The sequence below is a fragment of the Mesocricetus auratus genome, unplaced genomic scaffold, assembly GCF_017639785.1.
Source record: "Mesocricetus auratus isolate SY011 unplaced genomic scaffold, BCM_Maur_2.0 Super-Scaffold_100008, whole genome shotgun sequence".
Lineage (NCBI taxonomy): Eukaryota > Metazoa > Chordata > Mammalia > Rodentia > Cricetidae > Mesocricetus > Mesocricetus auratus.
Window position 1 is genome coordinate 10,910,079 of NW_024429192.1, and position 24,742 is coordinate 10,934,820.

The 24,742-nt window shown below is 38.6% G+C and overlaps 1 long non-coding RNA gene across 1 annotated transcript; it reads right to left on the reverse strand.

Annotated features, from left to right (window-relative positions):
* Positions 1-743: 743 nt before the first annotated feature.
* Positions 744-2,592, reverse strand: LOC121141757. The gene is made up of 2 exons (XR_005878692.1): positions 1,509-2,592; positions 744-859 (listed from the first exon to the last, which is right to left on the reverse strand). It is a non-coding gene; the product is annotated as an uncharacterized LOC121141757 (long non-coding RNA).
* Positions 2,593-24,742: the final 22,150 nt, after the last annotated feature.

The window sequence follows — 24,742 nt, forward strand, 5'->3', positions numbered from 1 at the left end:
TACAAAGCAAGCACCTTACTGACTGGGCCGTCTTTCATCCTTCTATTTATTTTTTTAACTGACATTTTAAGTATTGTCCATATCAATAGACTTTTATGTAATATTTGATGCAAGTTTTTTTTTTTTTGGTTTTTACGAGACAGGCTTTCTCTGTATTGTTTTGGAGGCCATCGGTCCAGCCCGGCCTCAGACTCACAGAGATCCGCCTGCCTCTGCCTCCCGAGTGCTGGGATTAAAGGCGTGCGCTACCACCGCCCGCCCGGCTAGGTACGAATTCTTAATAAGATTATAGGTGCCTGTCATTTCAAACAACTACCATGTTTCCATGGTGACAACATTTTTGATAAATATAAACTACATAATTGAATCTACTCTTAACTGAAGGTTTAATAACATAGCTAAATGTTTTTTTACTTGTCACTTTGCCTCATTTCCTTTATCTGTGTTATTTTTTGTTATTTTATCGAGTGATAAAACATATTACATAAGATAAAAAAGAAAATTTTTCTTTCAATATGAACAATATTCTCTTTCATTTGGAATAACAATTTGTCTACCTATATCCAAGTCTCAAACAGTCTAATTCCTTTTAATAAGTAACTAAAGTTTCAAATTCCTATGTGGATTTTCTTCTCTCTAAGCCTGAATGACTACTACATGAAAATGATGCAGGAATTCAAACTAATGTCTTATAAACATCAAAGTCCACTCTATAATCCATGATATCAAGGATGTGTTCCACAGACCTTAATGCACATTGCTTTATTTATTCCATGAAAATCAGGAGCAATCACGAGATCCTTCTCTTGATGTCTTACAAATGGAGATCATAAACTTGTGAATTTTTCAGTGTTAAATCCTATAAAGAGGGAAGGAGAGTTTTTGAAGTACAATCTGTGAATTTTATGTTTCTCCACTTAACCTCACCAAGAAACTCTGTGCCCAGTATACTTGCAGATATCCTATAAACTAGTTTTCTGTAGAGAACACTTTGAAGACATTACTTGAATTCCAAATCCAATCAACTCTCCATTTCACTACAGATACCCTTAAAAAGTTATGATTAAACTGTATTTAAAACAGCATATAAAGTCAGGCTACCAAACTTTAATCTTATTTCTTTCTGGAGCTTTAGGTGAAGGACACAGTTAAAAGGATTAATTCAGAAATGCCCATATTGAAGTATAGTTAGCTATTTTTATCCCAAACATATTAAATTCTCTAATTTGGTTCAGAAGTCACTGGTTCTTGTATATTTAATTTGTGAAGAGTTTCTTTTTAATCTATCTTCTCAATGTTACATCCCTGTTTCCTTAAGCATTAAAACCACATGTTGTGGCTGGCAGCCAGCGCTAATGTGCATCTTTACAAATACATAAAAGATGGCAAGGAGACCACAGTAAATAAATGCTGCAATCTAATAGCAAGTTCATAGGGAAACGTGAGCACTCATGCCTCACTCACAGAATCTCCATGGCCAAACGTTACATTCATCCAGAATTACTCACGTTGTGGTATGCCCAGCCTTCAAATTATTACTGTTGCTACTTCATAACTGTAGTTCTGCTATTAGGACTTGTAAATGTGTTTTATGATGATCTCAGGATATCCCTGTGAAGGGGTCAATCAATCTTTCAGAGGGCTGAGAAGCACTGTTTTAGAGCAACTGACACATATTCCTTCCTTTTGATCGTCTTCTGTTTCTGGTAAGCAGTTTATCAACTAGGCTAGGGCAAGTTTTCAAAGTTAGTGTCTTGTTACTAATTTCCTGGAAACAAAGGTTGTTTTAATTTAAATGTTGAGAAGTAAAGTTTTTTGATACTAGTCACAAAAATATACTCAGACATGAAACTCACCCACATCCTGACAACAAAACTCAGAGAAAATAAAACTTAAAAATGGTTAAGTGTGGTCACCAAATCCCTGCTGTGGAGCTTCACAGACAATCGCCAAAGTGCTGGTTCATTTTGAAAATAGTAACAGCATGTTCTTTTTTTTTTATTCTTTGATTGTTGTTTTGTTTGATTTGTTTTAATCTCTTCTCAGTTTAACTCTGTACATAGTGTCACAGCTCATTCGGGTATCTTCAGTTGTGACAGCCCATACTTCGTTTCTCCACATTAAAACCTGCAAGATAAAGTTGCCTGCTGTACATGCTCTTGTGTGTTTTTGGTTGGGGTTCTAATTTGTGTGTCTTTTTCCTTCTGAGCAAGTATTTACCGAGTGCTTTCACCGAACTAAGTACTTAGCTTGGGTTGTTTTATTCATCCTAGCAATGCTCTGAAGTGGGAACTCATTATGGGGAGCATGAAGAGCTGAGGTGTCACGGAATCCGTCCTCAGTGGCAGAACCAAGGCTGACCAGGCGGCAATCCAGAATCTTCTTCTTCCCACTGCTCTCAAGATCGTGTTCAGTCTTAATCCTGCTCATTCCTTTCCTCTCAGTTGTTCCCTGGATGCCCAAGGAGCCCTCACTCACAGCGGTGTCGATTCCCCCACTGCCGGTCAGTCTTGTTGATTCCAGGGTTTAAGCTGCTGCTGGGGCTGTTGCAGCCACCACAGCAGCCGTCACTGCCTGAGCCTGCAATGTGGAAAGAATGCTTTCCCTCTGAGTAAGTCCAGGTCTGTACTTAAGACTGCCCACATTCCCCACATGTCCCTCTGAGTAATGCGGCGTCTTCCATTTCACAATCACCACTCTTACCCGGGGGAGAAAAAAAGTGAAGCAAATTTAAAAAACAACAAATAGCATGACCAACCCGCTGGTCATCATCAACTTCTGAAAGGGAACATCATAAAGGTAACTGTTTTTCAGCACTTGGCATGAGCCACCATTGTATGCAGTCTTCACAGGTTACACGGACACACGCTGACACACAAGGCTTTTACACGGGCACTCAAAATCAGAACCGAAGTCCTTAGGATCACACATCAAGCCCTTTACCCGATGGTTAGCCCTGAAAATGTACATAAAGTAACAATATAAGGACAGGTCAGGTTATATTTGAGAAAAATACATATGTATGTGCATATACATATATGCGTGAAATTGAATTTGAAAGAGAAAAGAGTGTTACATGGGAGGGTTTGGAGGAAGGAAAAACAAAGGAGAAATTATGCAATTATTTAACAGTCTTAAAATTAAAGAGATACTTTTTAAATGCAAAATAAAACTTTTTAAATGTTCACTAATAAGCCACTGAAATCATCCTAAGAAATGACTGGTTGACTGCAAAACGCATTCAAAGCTAAAAAAAATCATTAGTCACCTATATAAAGAACTACTGCCCTGAAGTTATTTCAAAGCTTACAGAATCTGTGTTCCTTAGACAAATTTAACTGATCTTCCTGAGAAGTAAGCTGGATACTTTTAATATGGTCAAGCCAAAACTTGACAATTAACCTTCCTGATTCAGCATTTTCCACTTTTTCAAATTCATTGACGTATTTTCTTACTTGGGCTTTGAGTTATCATCATCATCATCATCATACAGGAAAAATAATTGACTTCATTTTTAAAAATCCTTTCCAAATTTATCAACCTTTTACCTATTTTCTTATAAGGAGCTTATAAATTAAATACCACATTACCTCACAATTTCAGAGATGCTTAACCTGTCATTCTTTGTTGTTAAAAATAGCAATTTTTCATGAGTTCATATAAAACTGGATCAAATGGAATGATTCAAGTTATGCTCTAGTAGACCACAACTAGGGGTGTGAGATTAGAAATGTGTCATTCTTTATATGACAGTTAAGAGAGATGATAGGTACCAAATTTTTTCAGTAGTCTTTTTGTTTTTTTAGTTTGATGACTGAGTTTACAAAGCAGTCCTAGCATTCTTACTCATTTCTTATTTTAAAACAATTGCAATGGGGACTGGAAAGATGATCCAACTTCAGAGCACTTGGTGCTCTTGCCCAGTAACTGGGTTTTTCCCAGGACACATATGGTAGTTCAGAACGACCTGAAACACCATTTCCAGGTGATCTGACACCTCTATCCTGCCTTCTTGAGCACCAGACACACCTGTAGTACACTTCCATGCACACAGGCCAGACGCTAACACCTACTAAATAAAATAAGTCCTTAAAAAATTAAATATCTGCAATCAATTTTCACCCCCTAGACGATAAACAGTGTTTTTATTGATTCATTGTTAATTTGTTATAAAGAACCAGTGACAGTGGAACAGACGTCCTTTAGTAGCATTATTTGTAGTAGCCAGAAACTGGAATCAGCCTAGATACCCCTCAACTGAATAGTGGATAAAGAAAATGTGGTACATTTACACAATGGAGTACTACTGAGAAAAAAACAATGGAATCTTGAAATTTGCAGGCAAATGATGGCACTAGAAGAAACCATTCTGAGTGAGGTAACATAGTCACAAAAAGACAAACATGGTATGCAGTCACTCATGTATGGATTTTAGACATGGATCAGGGGAGTGCCAGTCTGCAATCCCACTGACAGAGAGTCTAGGAAACAGGAAAGAACCTAAGAGAAATATTCATGGTACCCCAGAGCAGAGGAATAAGGCAAGATCTCCTGAACAGGTTGGGAGCACAGCTAGGGAGGGGGCTAGGTAGGTGAATAGGAGCTGGGAAAAAGAGAGGGGGAGGAGAGTAGAAGAGAGTAGGTCATGGGGGAGCAAGAAGGTTGAGTTGAGGCAAGAATAGGGGAGAACAGGATGAGAAATACCATAATAGAGGGAGTCATTATAGATTAGAAGAGAGATCTGGCACCAGTGAGACATCTAGTGATCTACAAGGATGACACCAACTGGAAAACTATGTCTGGAGAGACTACCTTAAATGCCCTTCCCTGATAATGAACTTGATGTCTACACTATATGCCATCCTAGAACCTTCATCCAGTGACTGCTGGAAGCAAAGTCAAACACCCACAGCTAAACACTGAACTGAACCCCTGGAACCCAGTGACAGAGAGAGAGGAGTGATGAGCAAAGGGATAAAGAATGGGCTGGCAAAACCAGCAGAAACAGCTGACCTGAACAAGGGGGAGCTCTTGGACCCCAGACCGACAGCTGGGAGGCCATCATGGGACTGATCCAGACCCCTTGAATGTGGGAGTCAGTGAAGAGGCCTGGGCAACCTATGGGGCATTGGGCAGTAGATCAGTATTCATCCCTGGCATACAAGTGGACTTTGTGCTCTCTCAGACTAGACTGATGGGGGAGGGTCTTGACCCTGCCCTGAATGAAATGGCAGACTCTGGATATTCCCTATGTGGAAGGGAGTAGGGATAGGGTGGGAGACTAGAGGGGGTGGGGAGTGCGGGAGGAGGGGAGGGAGGGGGAGCAGGGGTTGACATGTGAAGCAAGCTCTTTTCTTAAAAAATGTAATAAAATATAATGTGTAAAGGAGAAGCTTTTTCCTTGTGAGGAGCCGTCCCGCCAGCCTGGTTCTAGAGCCGCATCAGTTCCAAATAAACACACAGGAGGCTATATTAATTATAAAGCTGTTGGCCTTGCTTGTTTCTTACTAGCTAGCTCTGACTTAAGTAATTACCCCATAATTGTTAATCTCAGTATGTTTCTTACCGGAGAATAGTTCCAGGCTTCCTACCCCATGGCGGTTACATGTCGAACTCTCTGTGTTTCTCCTTCCCAGAATCCTCCTGGACTCCTAGTCCCACCTATCTAGATTCCTATTGGCTCAACAGTACTTTATTAACAAATGTGTGGGGAGCCGCCCCCACATTCTCCGTTACAAGATGGCGTCGACATCCGTTGTCAGTTGGAGTAAACAACCTTGGTGCGCACGTGCCTGCTACTTTTCTATCCCTTACTCTCTGCCTCTCCCGTGGCGTCATATGGGCTGACGAGCAGGAGCCAGTCAGGAGATGACACGTCCGAGGCGGGGACTGCTGAGCTATATAAGGGTTGGGCTTTTCGCTCCCTGGGTCTCTGCTCTGTAAGCTTATGCTCTCCCTCTCAAGACGCATTAAAGCTGTTCTGCAGAAGGATCCTAAGTGTGCCGCGTCGTTCTTGCTGGCGAGACGGTAGCGCGGGACACAAATGTACAGGACTTCCCCCCATCAATAATGAAAAAAAAAGAACCAGTGATAGATATGTAGATGGTAAATAGATGGTTAATAAATGACAGATGGTAGATGAGATAGATAGATGATAGATACATAGATAGGTGATAGATAGACAGACAGATGAAATAGATAGATAGATAGATGATAAATAGATGAGATAGATAGGTAGATAGATAGATAGATAGAAGATAGATAGATAGATGATAGATAGATACATTTTCATTATAGAGGTCCTCAACCTATAGTTCAAGACCCCAATGGTGATCAAATGGGACTTTTGCAAGGGCTCTGTGTATCAGATACTTACATTACAATTTATAACAGTAACAGGACTACAGTTACGAAGTAGTAAAGAAATCATTTTATGGTTGGGGGTCACCACAACACTGAGGAACTGCATTAAAGGGTGGTAACATGAGGAAGACTGAGAACCACTGATTTAGACAAACTTAAGAATGAAAATGAGGTACAGAAAAATAGCTCAGTGGTTAAAAGTACTGGCTGCTCTTGTATAGCACCTGGTTCATCCCCTAAAACCACATGGCTGCTCACAACTAGAAATAACTCCGGTTCCAGATGATTCAACACCTTCTTCTGACCTCTCCAGACATTTCATATACATGTGGAACATGCAAATACCCAGGAAAGATACTCTCACACATAAATGGCAGTAAGTAAGTCTTTTTGGAAGAGAACTAAAAGCTCATATTAAAAATCAAATACATTTGTTATGGTTGCCGGCAGGAGTCCAAGTGAAGTTAACACACTAACAACCTCTGTTTCTGACTGCAATTTAAAGACTTGTTATACCTCCTTTAGTGACCACTTGACCAAGCTGTTGTGAAATGGTATTAGGTACCAAGCTCATGCGACAAATTATTGAGAAAATAGAACAAGTTTGCACTATAAAAATGTTTCAGTGGCTAAGAACATTTCCACCTCCTCCAGAAGACTTGAGTTTTGTTCCTAACATTCACATCCGGCTTCTCCCAGCCACGTGTAACTCCAGATGCGGGGATTAGGGCCCTCTGATGTCTTGAGATGTCTGCATCCACACTAATGTATGCACACACAGAAACACTCATATCTACATACAATTAAAAATAAGTAAAACAACTGTTTAAAGAGAAATAGAAAAAGTAGCATGAAAACAGCAGTGTGATCATTCTGCATGGGGGAAGGGCTGTGGTCTTTTTCTGCTCTGTCGCTGGTATTGATTAACTGGAGAGAGCAAATCCTGCAGTTCAAGAACTTGCATCCTACTGCCTACTAATGAGAAGCCAATGGAGGGTTACCTCACTGCTCTACAAACTCTGAAATATGGAACTAAAATGTAGGAGATCAGAATCAAATGAACAAATTGAATACATTGTAGGGATTTCATGATTTCCAAATCTAACTCATAGATGACAGGACATAAAAAGAACAACTCATTGCATGTGCTTTAGTTACTACTTATTAATGTAATCAGTATGTCAGTATGCATGAAATGTATCTAGGATGTGTCAAGACTACCATGTTTTGTCCAGCTTGACTGAATCAAGTTATGGGACTCATAGTTTGTAATCTGCAAGAGAGTCTTCTGACGATTGCCTTGGCCTAACCCAGAGCATCCCTAAGGCCTGTTCTGAGTAGAGACCTTTCTGCACCTCAGAAGACTCGTGGGACTTCAAAGCCTTCCCCCTTTTTACCTAAACAGATGTAGCTTCCCTCAAATCCCTCTGCTTTTCAGATCTGAGAAACATGTTTACCATCACCATTTAACTTCCTGCTGCCTCGGGCCAAATGCCTTCATACTCTCCATGGACTTGAAGGGCTGTCACTACACTCTGTAGGCTGCTCCTTCTGAGGGATGGCTTCATTCCCTGAAGCACAATGCATGTGATAGGAAACCAATGCCTGGACGTATAATTTGGGTCTTCCTTTCCATATGCCACCCAGCCAAGGTCCTGCCCAAGCAGACCTACTTGTTGGCTGGATATCCTGCATAGACAGACCTCCCAGAATCTTGACCTCACACACAGTGAATTCCTGGAGGTAATGACCCACCCACAAAACTGGTTGACCTTCCCAGTTGCGACTTTTTCCTGGACATAAATCTAAAACATTTTCACCCTCTCTGAAAATGACCCAACACCACAAGACTCTACTTTCCTAAACAACCCTCGGGCCAGATCAGTTTCTCTCATGACTCAAACCACTCAGTCTGAAAATCTCATTATGCCTGTAATGCCCAGATTCTCTAGAGAGACAGAACCAATAAAGTGTATGTTTATGATATGATATGTGTTAAGAGAGGAGGTTTACTGGATGGGCTTACATAATAGGGGCTGGACAACTCAACAGCAGCTGTCTGCACTCTAAATTGTCAGAGAACTTGGTAGCTGACCCACTGAAGAAGCTGAAGCCTTCTCCTGTCCCAGTCTGGTGATAAAGGCCTCAAAGCTTCATGGGGAATTGTTGCTATCGAAAGAGCTGAAGAAGCTGACATTGAAGTCCTAAGAAAATGGGGATAGACAAACATGAACTTACTCAAAAGAAAGAGAGGAGGGACATTAAACATGTGCCCTGGGCCTTCCTGCAGCTTCTTTCCATTTGGACTGGCAGCCCATTTTAAAGTGGTACCTGTGTTGGTATATTGTTTATGATCTAATAAAGCTTGTCTGGAGATCAGAATGCAAAGCTAGCCACAGCCATAGAGGTCAGGAAGTGGTGATATACACCTTTAATCGCAGCACTAGAGAGGGATATAAGACAGAAGCAGGGTCTCAGAGCTGACATTCAGTCCCCAGCCACACTGAGTTAGTACCAACATACACACACACACACACACACACACACACACACACACACACACACACGCATGCACTCACACACACCCACACACACGTACATGCAAGCACATGCACAAACATGCACAAACATGCACACACACAAATGCACATACATACACACACACAATGCACATACGTGTATTACAAGGATTTGTTGAAATATGTTGTATGTCTAACATGTTGTCTGCAAACTATAACTCTCAGTCCATTTTACTATTTTTAATAAACTCTTATTTTATGATTTGTAATTATGTAATTTGAATAAATGCACCAGTTATAAATGTATAACTTAATTTTATATACATAGAGTAGTCATTCTGTATCATAGGGTCTCCAAACAAATAGCAGATTAAAAATATTTGGTAAACAGTTATACCTGTTTTAAACATGCATGCCACATTTTTCTTGGACATACAATTCAAAAACATGTACATTCAACAAAACAACAACAATAGATTTTTCCCCACTGCGCACATGATTCCCTAGCCATGAGCTTTACAAAGTTTAGAGTATCACACATGATTCTGTCCTGTGAAGCAGACTTCAGATCCAATAACAAAATGATTGGTTATCCTTGTAATCGTCATGCCACTATTGTACTAGCAAGCATACTTTGTCTCAGGTCAGTACTATAGCATACAGAATCCATTATTTGGAAAGAAAATCTATGATGTTTGAAGCCTGCATAACACTATGAAAGCTAGCTAACAGGAAGGAAGTTTCTGGAAAATATTTTTGTTATTTTAACAAATGTACAATATTAATATACATGTATGTAATCATACAAATGATTGATATAGTTTTAATAAATTAATTTAATTATAAAATAAATATATTAAATAATGAATAATTAATTATGACACAATGGAAATAAAACCTCCTAAAAAGTGTATACTTTCTAAGTTCCTATTATTTTCTTCCTGAGTGGTAGAGTGAATTGAATTAAATGCTGTGTCATTGAGAAAAATCAATAAAGCACAACTTTATTGAAGATTAGTGCTCAATTTGGGTTTCTGTTCTGTTTTTAAACATTTAAATTAGCCATTTGATTAAATGAGAAACTTAAATAGATAAAAATTGAAACAAAGAATTTTTCCAATTTGGTTTCAATGGTCTATTTACCAAGTTCATTTCCTCTTCTCCTATTTGCACAGAGTGAATGAGCTCATTAAACAGGGCTCAGTATTAACAGCAACCACAAACACATTTGCCATCATCACAGAATGAAATTCAATTACAAGAATAGCTTAGAGAGGCTCATTTGCTGTGAAATAGTTCTCAGGTTTTATGGTTTATTCACCCAGGCTTCTGTCTTCTTTCAGAGTCCTAAGGTGTTTCTGGAACAAAGCAAAGACTTCACATGCAAACTTTTTCCAATATCACATCCAAAGTAGAATGTAAAATATTGAGAATTTGTTGTTATGCTCTGTAGATCACAGCATTTACTAAGAGTTACGCTATGACGTGAATAGGCATTATTTAAAAACTATAAATAAGAAGAAGGAATAGTGCTTTCCTAAGTCCAAGAATACTTATCTCATATATCTTAGTGGAATTTCAAATATTGATTGCATATATTAATGTCATCCATCTTTAGTGGAATGGGAAAAGGTCATAATTTCATATTCTCACCTCTAATTCTCTATGTGATTTTGCTAAAATTCATCAACTGAATATCACCAACCATTTGTTTCTGCAACTCAGTATTTAATATCTCTGAGCACATCTAGCTCATGCTGGACACATGGGCTTCAATAATTATGTATTTTCTCCATGACAGATCTCACAAGCATGCTACAAACTCTGCTACTAGCACTGCTTGCTTCCTTCCTTCCTGTAGGTGGAATACCCTTTGGATGACTCTAATAACTGTCGCTGCAAAGCTCTTTCTAGAAATTGCCACAAATGATTTGTAATATCTTTTGTTTTTTTTTAAACCATAGACATTTTGAGTACCACAGAGCCTACTGATTATAGGGTGTTATGGCTTAGATTTGAAATGTTACCCCAGGTTTGATTTTGAATGTTTGTTCCCCAACTTGGGATGGCATTTTGGGAAGCTGTGGTGCCTTTACCAGATGCAAGCCTGCCTGACAGAACTTTAGCATTAGGGACAGGCTTTGAAGGTTATATATGGGTTCTGGTTCTACAGTGCCTTCTGGTCCTCAACAATACAGATAGCTGTTGTCCCATGATCTTACTGCCACACCTGCTGTCATGCCTTCTTTGTCACGATAGAGTGAGACCTTTGAAACTATTAATCCAAATTAATTCACTTAATTGTCATGGCAACTAGAAAAGTAACTAATCCTTAGGGCCTAGTGGGCAAGGTTGCTTTTTTTGTAACTGGGATATTATATTTTCAGAGGGCTATGCTAAGAAATGTTGATATTCCACATCATTTAAATTTGCACAACTTAAATAATAAACAATAGCATACATAATCATAATAAATAATGCATGATGGGTATGAAGTAAGTAGATTAAAACAGTGTAGTTGAAGAAGCCTTTGACCTCTGTGGTTGTGATTTAATGGGAAAACATGCAAAGTTGAGTACCTGTTATTTACTGTAGAGGCAGGGTTCAGCTTGCTGGAGCCATTTCCTAGCAATGACAACCAAGCAACAGTCTCCATGTGGAATGTGCATTCCCTGTCAAATTATCCAGAAATGAGTTCCTTGCTCATCACTTAAGTAAAGAGTGTGTCATACTAGAACTGTCAGGGTTCTGGAGAAGAGTCATGCTTTGGATTCTATAATGCCGCAGGAGAATTAACATATCCCTGAGACAAGACTATTGATAAAACCTCTAACTATTTATTACATGGGAACAGATTCTGATCCTGGTTCCCAGTGGCTTCCAAACATAAAGCAACCACTCTGTCACTGACCATGTCTCTAATCTGCTTTAGTAAAATTCCATAGCTGACAAAATAGCTGTGTTTGCACCATTGATCCGTTAATACTGTGGTGATGATTACTACTTGTGTTTCTGGGATGAGGAATAGAGAATTGACGCAGTCCGTGAAGAGGCAAGTGATATAATGGGTATGTAACTCAAACTTCACATGTTCAGGTTGTATATCCAAAATAACGGTATCAGAAGAGACCCATGGAAGTTGATTAGGTCATGTGATGGAGCCCTTACAAATGGATTTGTGCTCCTACACAGGAGTCCCCAAGACCACCCCTTACCACTTGCTAAGAGGTGATCTAAAAGACAACTGACTCTGTATGTTAAAACGTCTATCACCAGACACTGAGTCTTCTAGTGCCTTGAGTAGGGACTTTCTCACCACATATTTATGGGAAAAAGAACATTCTGTTTATAAAGCCACTCATCATGTATGGTAATTTTATGAGCAATCTCAGTGGATTAATAAAGCATCATTGTTTTAGAAGATACAACTTGACATATTTGAGAGCTTTGCATGATCTTTAAGAGTGAGGGGCAGGGTGGAACTATGTTTTGAACAGAAGAGGAAGTGGACAATAGTTCAGATCATTAGGATAAGGAGACTCCAGACATTCAAGATCATTAAGGACATTGTCCTTCTAAGTTTCTGTCTTTCCTTACAAAATCCTTTACTTTATCACTTAATGAGCAGTGAATCCAGTTGTAACTAAACTAGGTATTTCAATATTTACTAAGACTTGAGCCGTTAGAACATAGCCAGTGAGGCCATCAGCATTCAAAAGCCGCTTTGGCTTTGTACCCTAGAAAAATGAGTCCATCATTTCCACATTTTAGTCATGATTCCTGGTCACCAAACGTCACAGATTTTATATTACTGTGTCCCTGTGTGTCTCAATCATCAAACACATTGAACCTGTAGGTATGTCCTTCCACTTGCTTTCCTGTCTCAGATCACCAAGAATGAAAGAGTTTAGTTATTTTGTTAACAGTATTCTAAGGAACAAGACACTCAGACACCTTCAGTAAAGAAATCCCCATTGTCATAGTCAGTGGGAAATGCATCCTAAGAGAGTGTCTTCCAGGGCTACTCCTTGAAACAGATGTTTTTCATCAGATGTTCTGCAAACAGAGCCTAAAGCAGACCTTTGGGTCCCTATGGTGCATTAATGGGTTGATTCTAGGAAGAGAAAATCAAATTGCTAGGGTGTGATTTAAGTGATGCAGGAAGAGTAAGATTTGAGTGAGAATGTGCTCCTAAGAAATCTAAGTTTGATTTGATTCTTGAGGTACACTCCGGCAAATGTGAAGCCAGTGGAGAGTTCTGCCTTGAGGCAGGCGATCAGCCTTTGTGCCCTCATGTTGAGACTCAATTCTTCTATAGGCTGACTCTGCCTAGTGCTGGTGATGTTGCAATGAAACTTTCTTTGCCAGGCATTTTTCATGATGGAAGAGTAGCCTTTGTCCTCTGAGTTTATACTTACAACTTCTGAGGAAATTTATATACCATTCATTAAATGGACACTTGGTAGAGTATACCAACACATATTCTGACTGTTAACATACTCTATTAACAGAGTTAAAATATCAACATTTATCTAATGTTTTAATATATGCATCTATTCCTGACATGATATATCAACTCTGGCAGCTATATTTATTATTTCATTTAACAAATATTTATTAAAAAGCTGCCATACACTACCATTGCTTCACATTCTGATCAAGCAGATCTTTCCTAAATGTAGTAAAAGTAACATATATCTTTGGCCCTGGAAGTCCTATACATGGCCAAAATATTTTCCAATACAATGTAAGCTTGAAGCTGTGGTAATATGGTAAGATACATTGAAATAATCCATGAAATAATGGTTATCGTACTTACAACGTCCTTAAAATGGATGGAGGCACTCAAGTCCTCAACACAGCACATTTTGCAAAATACATGCACAACCTAATATATTATGCTGAGTTAAACAAAATCAATAAATTGATGCAGTTTGCATGACATGCACCAACACAAAATAATTCAAGTCAGGGCTTTCTGCAAATGATGAAGAGGTGTGTTGACAAGGCAATCAGCACTTCCAGTTGTTATACTATAATTTAAAAAGCCATATGTCAGAAGAATATATGTCCTGACAGTTGTAGTCAAGACTGGGTTGTCCTTAGTGGAAAGTAGAAATGTAACTATATTTATTAATTTTAGCTTATAGATATAAACTATGGTCAAATCTGATGTAGCATTCTTTTTTGGGGGGGGGGATTTTTTTGGAGGGGTGGTTTTCTTTTTTTTTTATTTTATTGTTTTTGGTTTTTACGAGACAGGGTTTCTCTGTATTGTTTTCGAGGCTGTCGGTCCAGCCCAGCCTCGAACTCACAGAGATCTGCCTGCCTCTACCTCCCGAGTGCTGGGATTAAAGGTATGTGCCACCACCGCCCGGCAGGGGTGGTTTTCAAGACAGTTTTTTCTGTATTGTTTTGGAGCCTGTCCTGGAACTCACTCGGTAGACCAGGCTGGCCTCGAACTCACAAAGATACACCTGCCTCTGCCTCCTGAGTGCTGGGATTAAAGGCATGCACCACCAACGCCCAGCTTTTTTTTTTTGGTTTTATGAGACAGGGTTTCTCTGTATTGTTTTCGAGGCTGTCGGTCCAGCCCGGCCTCGAACTCACAGAGATCTGCCTGCCTCTGCCTCCCGAGTGCTGGGATTAAAGGTGTGTGCCACCACCGCCTGGCTAACGCCCAGCTTTTTGTTTTGTTTTTTTGTTTTGTTTTGTTTTAATATTCTATCAAGATTGTATTGTGGTACTACATTATACAAGTATCTTCGAGGCTTGCCCCCAAAAGACTGATCTTCCTGGGCACAATCTGTGTAATGAGTTCTTGAGAGCAGCCATCCTCTCTGGGTCTTCAGGTTACTGATGGGCTCATCCTCTTCATGGTTTTGTGCAAATGCAGGATGACAGACGAGTTGGGGGCACATATGCTTCAGCAGGCAAGGGTCTTTTCTTTTTCTTGTTCTCCTGTTCTTGCTGTTGTGGGTGATTCAAACCTTCTTATTCCTTGGAGGCTATGTAGAGCATGAGGTCTACCATCCTGTTGTTCTAACTATACTCATTGTCATACAAAGAAATGAGCTTCACGAAGTTGTCATTGAGAGCAATACTGTCCCCAGCATCAACGGTGGGAGAGCTGTTGTCACTGTTAAGTAGAAGAAGACATCCTGGTCCTCGGTGTAGCCCAGGACGCCCTCCAGTGGGCCCCGTGAAGCTTATTTCAGCATCTTCTTTATGCCATCATACTTGGCAGCCTTCTCCAGGTGGCATGTGAGATCATGATGGACATATTAGGAGTAAGAACACAGAAGGTCATGCCAGTGAGCTGCCGGATCAGCTCTGGGATGACCTTGCCCACAGCCTTGGCAGCATCAGTGGATGCTTCATCCAACCACAAGGACACTTGCTCAGCCATATCCCTTGTAGCCAGAAATTAGAAAGAGCCTAGATGTCCCTCAGATAAATGAACAAAACACATGTGGTACGTTTACACAATGAAGCACTTTTCAGCTTTTTAAAAAGTGACATCCTGAGATTAGCAGGTAAATGGACAATAGAACTAGGGGGAAAAATTCATTCTGAGTAAGGTAATCCAGACCCAGAAATTTAAATATGGTAAAAATTTGCTTATATGTGAATAAGTAAAAGATAATCAAGTTACAATCCACAGACCCAGAGAGGTTGGGTATAGAGGAAGGGGTTAGGGGAAAACATGAATCTCCCTGAGAAAGGGAAATAGAATAGATTTTAAGGGTAAGTTATGGGGACAGGGAGAGGCTGGATTAGGAGGATCAGGTAGGGAAGGGGTAAAATGTGGAAATGAAAGTCTCTACTTGGAGACTGAGAATAAAATTATAAAAACTGAAACAGAGTTAAATGTGTGAAGTGAGCCTAAGTATGTGAGTTCATAGTGCTATTTAATACAGAGCAAACTTTTGATTACCACAGTTAGGGACTACCTAGCAACCCACTCTCTCCTATAATGAATACAGGGTAAATAAGTGTTGTATCATGTAGTCTTCCCACCAGCTTCCTGGGTTCTGCAGCTGTCTCAGCCCCCAAATAACACACGAGACACTATATTAATTATGAAGCTGTTGGCTGTTTGCTTGGTTTCTTATTGGTTAGCTTTGGCTTAATTATTAACCCATGGCTACTAATATATTTTCTATAAGGACTTATCTTTCTGAGGATGGCACCCTGACTTGTCCTCTTCCCCAGGATCACATGTCAACTATCCACTCTTGACTACATTTCCCAAAATCCTCCTTGACTCCTAGTCCCACCTATCTTGCTTCCCTATTGGCCAACAATGCTTTATTATCAACCAATAAGAGAGACATATTTACAGAATGATATCTCCCATCAAAGTGTTTAACCTGTATGCCCTTTATGGGTTAGTTCAGAGTAAATCAGGCACTGTGGGAAACTTCATAAAAGCATCCTGGCTAACAAAAACTATATGAGTGATGTAAGGAAAATACCATCCTTTTGTTTGATCAAATAAATAAGTGGTGAAAGTCAGCAAGACCTTGATGCAGGTGCTGTATAAGCCAGCCAAGCACCACTACAATGAAAAATATGTGATGGAGAGGTAGGAAAGACAGAAAAACAGAGAGAGCATGGACAGGTGGGCAGACATGACAGAGGACTGAGGTTCATAGCAGAACATGTCATGGCACATTAGGGTCAACAGGGCTATGTGCACCAGCCTGGAGCTTACACAGACAGACTCAGCTCCCAAAGAAGAAGAAGGAGAAAGAGGAGGAGGAGGGTAAAGAGGGGGAGGAGCAGGAGAAGGAGGAGGGAGAAGAAGAAAAAGAAGGAGAAGGAGAAGGAGGAGGAAGAGGAGGAGGAGGAAAACAAGACAAACAAAAAACAACACCAAATTGTACTGCTAATATGCGCACTGGAGCATGTGCAGCCCCTTAAAGAAAACTAAATTCTTTCCCACCTACACTCACACCAGTAGTCATCAGCTGTACAGAAATGTACTTCAGCATCCTTATCACAGTTTTTAAGAGTTCTCTTTGGTAGCTTTCTGTCTAGACTGTTAGAATAATGGGTGAAACATGAAAAATTAACAAACGAAACAAATAAAGATTATAAATTATCACCACAATTTTGAAATACAAAAGTCTGTTGTTTAGACAGGAAGAGTATCATTGATATAGACTAAGCTCATCTCTATATTTCAGAAATAGCCATAAGACAGGAAATAGGAATGTATGTTATGAAAACTCTGCCCAGTGACTGCCCATTTACCTGTGAAAGTTTGTCCGCAATGATCTTAATGTTCCCACACATGTATTTTCTCTATCCTAGTGTCTCTCATTTCCACTAGAGATGCGAGATACAAATAGTGATTTTTTTCTGAACCCAGGAATGGATAATAGAAATATAGCATGTGTGGGTGTGTCCAGGGCATGACAGACTGCTAAGTGGCAAGAAACAGAGACAGGAGGTGTAGAAGGCAGGTTTGCATTCAGCTGATCAGACTCATATGTGACAATTTTCAGTTACAGGATTCTGTGACTGTATCTGTCTCTTCAGATAAAACTCTAGAACATTCAATAATTCAGATTCTACTCAGTATTTACAGAAAAGTCTATTAATTGTCTACTAGCACCATCCCAGTGATTAGTTTATTGTGCTTCGATTTCTTTGTTTCTTGAAATCAGGGGGAGAAGTGAAATGTGGTATTAGGTGCCTTAAAAAAGGAAAAGAGGCAAATCTAGTAAGAATCCCGAAGTCCATAAACAGCTCCTCGTTCTTAACAGCTCATACATAGATAGGGCTTTTGTGTGTCCATTAGATGTAGTAGCATGGAAGGGTGAGTGATTGCACTCTTCAAAACAGAAAAAAGCTGTGTTTGCATTAATGAAGTTTTTAAAATACAGTTTTTAGTTCTGGAATCCCTCCATAAGTGATGTTCAGGGTTGTATGTACATCTTCAATTCCAGAAAGTCCCTAAAACCCTTCCATTTAAGGATTAAGTGGGGGGAAAACAGAAAGCAAATCTATTAGGTATGCTTGATGGATTCCTGTACTCTGGATCGTTTGTGGAACAGTGCACAAATCATTTCACTAATGCAACATCCTGTCAGCCAAGGGGCAGCATGATTACCAAATACTCTCACACTGGACTGTTAAACCAAGGCTTCATGGGTGGAAAAAAAGAGTAGAAAAGTCTAACTTCTGTGGTTTTGTGTGAATTGCACTCGTAGGTTTCATAGTGCACTACCTGGACTGAAGGTGAAGGAACTTTCCCAGCCCTGCCACCAGCATAATTCTAAAATAGAGACTATTAAGTTACACCTGAGTCAACTGATATCCGGGAAATCAATAAGACTTAGTCACTGGAAGGTCAGAATGCAGAAAATATCCTGGGTCATCTGTTTGTCATCCTTCTTTGTAGGGGTAAGGCTTTGGAGAAATGGACCCTTCGTGAAGTTTCATGTATTAGTAGACCATTCAAAAGGGTTAGCATAAGTCACTAAATATAACATGACAATTTCTTGAATGTTTTTAAATTAATTTTTATTTAAATTTTAAAAAATCTTATTTTATATGCTAATCCCTCTCCCTCCCAACCTCCCACCCACTATCTATCTCCCAATCCATTACTCAGGGAGGATGAGACCTCCTGTGTAGGGTCATCAAAGTCTGTCACATCACTAAATTATTAAAACATGTTTTATGGGACTGCAATTTCACTCAATGTTATAATGCTTTCTGAAAAAGTGTAAAGTCCTACATCCAATCCTCACCAGTGCAAATAAAATAAAATATTGGTTTGCACACAAAATAGTATTTTGGGTTTAACCTAGTCTCTATATAGGATGAGTCACATCCAGTTAATGCAGAAAACTGGGTTTTAGAGGAAGAGAGGACAATTTTGTCTTTATTTTTAAACTATTTTGTTATTTTATCATAATTTCATATCCCTAAGGGCCTTGAGATATGCTCCAGATTAGACTGCATCATTAATGTTCAAGTAAACAGTAATTCAAGCTACAAGAATACAAAAGAATTAGCACAATATTGAGCAAGGAGGAGAAATATAAAGCCTAACCCATTTGTTCTTTAAAGGAATTAAAGACACTAGCACAGATTTTGAAACCATAAAGACAAATAATAATAACAACAATAATAAACAATAATGAGGAAAAGAGCAAATAAAATTGAAAGTAGCAGATAGAATCAAATGCTGTCCCTAATTGAATGTTCCATTTCTAGGTAGCATGAAGCTATGTATTTGTTATATATTATTTTGCTTAATCCATTTGAGAAACCCCTGAGATACAGAACATTACTTCTTTCACAATAACGGTTAAACCAAATAAAAATGCAGAACTGTTGGGGGTAGTGTTATCAGAGATCATTTCAATTTTATCTACCTTTATAAAGTATCTACTGTAATATATGCAGCTTTACACTCACTCTTTTGTGAGACAAGATAAATGAGAGAGAGCCCCAGTTCCTGTGACCCATTATCTAGAGGGTTAAAATGTTGTGCACCTAATTATGGAACTGTGGATTTAATTTATTCCCATTCTCACAACCTGCCATTATAATGAAGCATAAGTGATCTGAATATAAAAACTAAATGAACTGTAGTTAAGCCTGATGATGGCTAGAAAAATAAGTAAAATTAATGAGCCCATTAAAGACAGGCTTTAGAGAAAATTCCACTGCTGGTCTAATAAAAGCATGCTAATAATTTCCCTTTGCTCCCCACAAAAATAAAAGAAGGAAAAGAAAAGAAAAAATAGACTTTGAAAAGTAATATTGAGATGTTAATTTATTTGAAAGGCATCTGGCTTCCCATTATCCAAAAGCAAAGTTGCTAAAAAATGGAAAACACACATAGAAAGATATTTTAGGACACATTAACTCCAGACAAACCAGATCAGTCACCATGTAGTGGTATTACATATCCTCTGAAATGGTGTGGCATTAGGAAGCTGATGGCTGGCAATGAGTGTGGAACACTCTTCTTGGAGTGACCTGAGGCTCTTAAGTCCCAAAGAGAAGATTGACTAGAGAAAATTACTCCAAGCTATACTCTACATCTCACTAGAGACTTTAGTGTCACAGCTTCCAGATGAGTATTGCATATATCTGAAAGATATCACTGAGGCTGAAATACCTAGGAAAATCTTGGCATCATAGGTACAGGGCAACAAGAACCTTTTGACAGCAGGATAAGAGCTTGCCCAACACAAATACATCAAGAACAAGCCAGAGACACTTTTGTTCCATTACCGCATTGCTTTTGATATTTACTAAGGGTGACACAACTTTACAAGAGTTTAAATTGGGTTATTTAAAGTTGTTGTACTATTTTGGGAGAAGGAAAATTAGATTAATAAAAGATTAAAGTTATTTTACCATTTTGGGAGAAGGAAGACATGCTTTTAAGAGGACAAATGCTGATGAGATGTAGCATAGGTTTTCCTTCAATAGACAAAAGTAAAACTGCAGACTCTCTAGTTGCTTCAGCTAATGCATGTTATCATAGCTAACTTTCCATGGAAGTAGGTTGACCAACATGTTTGACATAACCTCATTTAAAGAAGTTAACAACAAAAAACAAGAATGAGCATGACTATTTTAGATCAATGGTTTTCAAAGCTGAGCTTATAGGCCAGCAAAAGGAAGGGCCAGCATGGTAGAATATTTTTAACTTTGTCACATCCCATTGGAGGCCTTCAATGTCAGAACCACAGATGTCAGCATTCCCTGTTTACACAATTTCTCTAGATGACTCAGATTCATGTTAAACTGTGGGAAATCCTGCTTCAGACATTTGACTTCAGAATTTAGTGTTTCTATCCCAAAGCTCTCAAAGACCAGAAAGGGTAAATAGATTATCTTGGCAAATACAATTATGTTGCCTCTCGGGAACTTCAGACCCAGGGAAAAGTGTTCATGGTAGAATTATGAAAATGTCTATACTGGTTGTCTGCTGAATTTAAGCCATTGGCCTTAGCTAGCTTGCAAGTCTCACTAAAAAGCTACATTTTTAAGAGCACAATTGACAGTTTTAAGGCAAGTTGACCACAATTTATACACAAGAAAAATATTTTTGTCTCTAACTTACATTCTGAAACTCACCTTCAAAGCGTAATTCAATTTTCGTGTTTTCCAAGTTGCTAAGGTTCAATTGGAAAGGTAAAATCTGGGGAGAGGTTCAAGGAGGAGTCACTAAAATTGAAATTAAAAAGAAACTTCAGAAGATTAAAAACTCACCTTACATGGATACTCCTCATATCTAAGTGATATTCTGTATCCCTGAATCAATATTTTTTTATAATTTACATTCTCAGGTACGTAAGCAAATCAATGCCCTACTTTAAAGATTTGTTAATTAAAAGTCTGATGTTTTGACAAAGATAAATAAATTTACAATGAAAGTAGGTTTTAATGGAGACTATCCAAACTCCAGAACATTGGGAGTTTGGGCTTGCCTCCATTTTTCCAAAGGAGAATATTTTATCAAGGTTAAATCTCAAAAGCAAAGCCCATACTTCATCTGCTTCCTTTACACTCAATTATGACTTTTTTAAAAGCACATTTGAACACAATTTTTCCTTGTTTAGTCACAAGTGGGGAGGACTTATTTTTGGTCTTAACCTAAATCAAATAGTGTTGAACCATAGCATTTTTTAAAGTGAAAAGGGGGAAGGGAGCCATAATCTCCCCTATTTTAAGAAACTTGAACTCTGTTTGCACTCAGGGAAACAACCCCCCCAAAACCTGAACATGCAAACCTCGAACTGAACTTGGCAGAGGAAGAATCTGATGAAGGAAAAAGGCAATGAAAGCCAAATCCTACGGAGGAAAAACAGTATCATACTCTAAAAGTCAGCCAGACTCAAGCGGCTCATCTGACATCAAAGGAAACACAATTTCATGCATTAAAATAATGCTATCTCCATTTGCAATGGTTCAGAGAATGGCAATTTGTTAGAAGGCTTGAGTCACCAAGCAGAACGAGGACTGTAGAAATTGGAGGTGAGTGACAATGTCAGAGACATTCAACCAGGAAACAATCCTCGACTGCCTTTTCTGCATCTTCCATGAGCAACGCAGTTACTGTCAGTACACAGTCTAAAAAATGGCCGCAACAGGACAGGGCAGGGGGGCAGTCGAGAGACAGGAGGGGGGACAGAATGGGAGGGAAAACTGTAATCATTTCATTTCATAAAATAACTGAACACTTTTAATTAATAAATACACTCTTCAAATGGCCATGAAAATAGATTCTGGAGCTTTTGAGCTCCAGTAAATCTCAGTAAAATAACATAAATAATCTGTTAAGCAAATTAAAATGATATTGATTTTGAATCCTAAAGTCTGACTTCAGCTATCAATATCTCACAGAAATCAATAGATGAATTTGCATTTGCAAAGACCTACCAATCTCTTCTGTATATTGTTACCATGTAAGTGGATTTATTATGGAGACCAGGAACTGACTGCTGGTTTACTTTTTATCGTTAATTATGAGTATTAATTACTGGTTGACAATGAAGCAAAAAAGTGAAAATAACTTAATGTCACCAAGAGGATTCCCTCCAGGGTGCCTGAGAATATAATGGAGGGCTGAAGTTGGCTTAGCTAAATTGAATACTTTTTTTAAAATAGACTTTATGAGGAAAACTGTCTGTTATTCTGTCTCTCCATGTCTTTCTCTGTGTGTCTCTCTGTCTCTGCCTTTTTGTCTCTGTCTCTCTCATTGGTTGTGAACTTGATGGTCAATATCTATCATTCCACCCTGAATTCATTATGATATTGAAGTCATAAAAACTCAGGCTTTAATATTTATCATAAGAGTGATTGAATATTAACTCCTTTCCTTATTTGTTAACTGTATTTGGGAAGGTTCTAGAAGCTTCCACTTCTCCATTTAAAAATTTGAATGGTTTAAATATCTAAATCTCAACTGAAAAAGATAAGAAAATGTGCAAAGTTGTGGATGTTTGCTATAGATTTCAGTACCCTCGGAAGAGAATCCCACTGACAATAGCATTAGTAAAAGCTATGATAGAAAGTATACATACATTCCTCTCTGTATGAAAGGTGTGGTGTAATTTACCCTTACCCTTATTTTGCAGGTGTTAAATGTAAACTCGAACTGGGGTGCTTATTCTCTTCTAGCTAGCATGGTAGCACTAGCAGAAGAAAGCTTTATTTAATTTGAGGTTTAAGAAAGGTTTGATGATGCTGGGCGTTGGTGGCACTCGGGAGGCAGAGGCAGGCAGATCTCTATGAGCTCGAGACCAGCCTGGTCTACAGAGTGACTTCCAGGACAGCCTCCAAAACAATACAGAGAAAACCTGTCTCGAAAAACCAAGAAAAAAAAAGAAAGAAAGGTTTGATGAAGTGATTTTAGGTTTTAGAAAATCATCATCCAGCTTTGTATTCCATGGTAAATTATTTAAAGAAAGGTAAAATTTAAAACATGCTTTGCTAGCAAGTTAGCATGATTAAACTGTATCAAACTTTTGTGCAGATTAGATCATTTTAATAGTTGATCCCTATTCTGGAATATTCATCTTGCGGAGATTCCCGTGGCTACCCTCTAAACTACTTCTGATCTTTATCCAATTCCATTCCATAAATGAAGCTTGGCTAACCACATATTCAAAACAACCATGCCATCCAATCTTCTGCCCTCTGTGAGTTTCCTGGTTTTGTGCTTATCTGTGATGATTATCTTTCCATGACAAAACATCTATTTCTTTCTTTAGTTGTACAGCCATCTGTAAAGCAACACCAGGTTAACATCAGGGCTTCATTTAGCTTGCTGTCTTATTTCTCAATGCTACTGCTGCATAGGATCCCTCAAGAAGCTTTTACTCAACACATTAATATATTATGTATGAAAGATGCAAATAATCAAAATTATGGTACCTCTGTTTCAAGGAACTGCCACTAAGCACTTTCCAAAAATAGTTTATTTTCTTCCTGTTCTATTCAACCCCTTATACCCATTCTAATGGTTGACATTAACTTTTATCTGTTCTTTGATTATTCCCTGGTACCCAGATCATAATTGACTTGTCTAATGATACAGGACACATTGTCCCCTACTCTGAGATCCTATACCAGTGCATTACTGAATGGCCAAAGAAGGATGGGGATCTGTGTTAAGGCATTTCATAACCATGTCAAATACAGTGAATTAGTCTTTCCTTCTGAAGAGAAAATTTACTTAAGGCTCTGGATGTGTTAGCTACTCTGTTTTCCTCAAAAAGCTAGTCAGCTGTGAGAAAGCATAATGAGACCAATGATCTAGAAAACATAAGAAGTAGGCAATCTTGCCTAAAAATGGGATCCTCGTTTCTTAGGCAGTACACTGAGCAAGAAAAATGATTTTCAACATATTCAAGAAGGAAAGATACTAGCACGGAATCATGGAACTGTAAAACATTAAAACAAAATTTCATTCTTCATGTTACTAGTATTTGTCTCTTTGGAACTAAGAGCAATGTGTCTATTTTTTAGCATGAGTGTAATTTCCATTAGTGCTAGATTTAGGACTAAAGAATTAAGTCTACTCACAGTGGGAATATCAAGGTCGTGTATTATGTTGTTGTTGGGAAAAGAATCTGAAACAGTCTCATGTAACCAAGTGGATGCCAAACCTACTGAGGTAAATTTCATTCCATAGTGCTCAAGTTATTCATGGAATGTTGTTTAATCATACCATAACTTACAGGCTAAAAGTAATAGATTAAAATTATCATCACTCTTAGTTGGTAACAAGACAATAAATACAATTATAGGTAATTCTATAACCTAGTAACTAGACCCTGGAGGGATGAGCCCATACCTCACTTTCAATTAACGAGTTT